At 48.7% G+C, this 2,150-nt stretch overlaps 2 non-coding genes across 2 annotated transcripts; one reads left to right on the top strand and one right to left on the bottom strand.

The window, feature by feature from the left end:
* The first annotated feature begins 778 nt into the window (after window positions 1-778).
* TRNAD-GUC lies at window positions 779-852 on the top strand. The gene has a single exon. It is a non-coding gene; the product is annotated as a tRNA-Asp (tRNA).
* Window positions 853-1,478: 626 nt separating this feature from the next.
* TRNAN-GUU lies at window positions 1,479-1,550 on the bottom strand. The gene has a single exon. It is a non-coding gene; the product is annotated as a tRNA-Asn (tRNA).
* Between the last annotated feature and the right edge of the window lie 600 nt (window positions 1,551-2,150).

Raw genomic sequence — 2,150 nt, 5'->3', positions numbered from 1 at the left:
ATGGGCTTAGTAGGGCTCGAACCTACAATATCACCGTTATGAGCGGTACGTTTCAACCAATTAAACTATAAGCCCAATCGGATCTCTACATGCCGGGAAGAGCGGACAGAAAGAGGAGACCTTTGCTCTATCTCCTTCTTCCTCTTCCCGGGGCCCCGGAGGGGTTCTTTGGCAAGCCCTATTAAAGAAGCTAAGTGACTTTCGTCACTCAAGTAGTGAGTTTGAGAGTGACCGTTAGGGCGACCACTTGTACTTCTAGGCCTTGGCGACCTATATGTTACGCAACACAGCTTGACTCGATTCAGTAAATCAATAGTTCAAACCAGCCCACTAATAGCTTAGATAGTGGCCCTTCCACTTTGGTATAGTTGACCCTACCTATTGACTCAAGGTTCATAGGAAGGGGGAACCCAGACGTAGTGGGATGTAGGCTTCAGTTGTTTTGGTACCTTTTCACTACGTCTTATTATTTGTTTTGTAACCGGCTTTTCACCGGCAGGTCAGTAGGCCTTTTAGAAGGCGAACAAACGAAAGTTCTCCGCGGGCGCTAGCGCTATCTTGTTCGCTTTTGTCAACTGAAGTCACGCGTAGCGCCAACTAACTGATAGTTGATAGAGCGCGGAGCCCCTTCTCTAAGCGAGCAGAGCCATTTCTTTCTACTGTCATCAAAAGAAAAAGAAAAGTACTAAAGGTGAAGGGCATTCTATTGTACAGCTACTTTGGTATAGTTACAAAGGTAACCGGTAGGTGACTGTTGAATCGATAGTAGTTACGAAAGGGGGAAATAGCTCAGTTGGTTAGAGTGCTGGTCTGTCAAGCCAGAAGTCGCGGGTTCGAACCCCGTTTTCCCCGCCCGATCTTCCTCTTCCTGCCCGACTCATTTTGAAAACACTGGACGCTGCTGATCCCAGCGTAGCATTCAAGACAATTGTTCCTTCTTCGGTCTCCCTCCACCCCCTTCGTTTGTTGTGGGTCTCACCGCAGGCACTTACTTAATGAATGAGTGAAGATCTTCCTTCCCCCCTTGTGTCTTACCAAGGACTGAGTTCCCACTTGTGGCAAAAAAAAAGTATACCATCCCACCCGGCCCGGGGGGTTAAGGTTCCTCTCGGAGACTGCCAGTCTACAAGAAGCTGGCAGAGCTTTAGCCATTGGACCACATCCATCCATCCTCCTACCTAAAGACGCCTTTTCTTGTTCGTTCTTCGAATTACGCTAGTGGAGACTAATTCCTTCCGGCTAATGAAGATACTACCCCAGTCTTCCCATTCATTCCCAGTGGATCCTTCTTATCCCTTTTCATTGAACGAACCAAGTTCACCTATACGAGAGTGAGGAATAGAAATCCTACAATCAACTTCCCACTTTTGATGTCCCGTTTGACGATTCTACTGCATCTTTAGAAAAAAAAGGAGAAGGACAGGGGTCGCTAGTCAGAAAAGCTATAACTATCAATTCGAATTCTGAATGAATCAAATCTCCCCAAGTAGGATTCGAACCTACGACCAGTCAGTTAACATCCGACCGCTCTACCACTGAGCTACTGAGGAAGAACGGACTTAAGGAAGCTGACTCTCGTTCTTTGGCCCAACCAACCACAGACCGAAAATCCTAAAAGTGCGTCACCTTTTCTCTTTCACATACACCGGGAGAAAGGGTGACGATAGCAATCCCCTTTGCCTCCCCGGCCGGGGCAGGACAAGGGGGGCGGCGGTCAACCATCAACTCTCGATATGCATATTGATCAATCGATCTCCGCGTCCTGCCAGTTCGCTAAGTAGACTCACTCTACCGAGGGGCAACTAAGGTTGGTTCCTGCCAATTCCCTTGCTGATCAGCCTTGGAATTGGCAAGTATGAGAGAGGACTCTCTCTGTCTCTCCGAGTTTCAACTGCTAAGTGAAGTTAAGTAGCACCCCCATGGGTTCGAGGACCCGTTGGTCAAAGGAAAAGGGGGGGTCCATATTCCAGGACGGAGCCGTATGAGGCGAGAGTCTCACGTACGGTTCCTTTGAGAAGGGTGTGATACCACCACCTATTAGGCCCGACGAGCGGTCCACGGAGCTGCATCCCTACTCACCCAGTCTATGCACATCGCTCTTTCCAGGAGGTTGGCTGCCTATCCTAGATCTTCCCATTTCCAAGAAGATC

The sequence above is a fragment of the Triticum urartu genome, chromosome 4 (genome assembly GCF_003073215.2).
Source record: "Triticum urartu cultivar G1812 chromosome 4, Tu2.1, whole genome shotgun sequence".
Classification (NCBI taxonomy): domain Eukaryota; kingdom Viridiplantae; phylum Streptophyta; class Magnoliopsida; order Poales; family Poaceae; genus Triticum; species Triticum urartu.
Note: the sequence above shows the minus strand (reverse complement) of the source record. Positions and strands in the feature narration are given on the sequence as shown.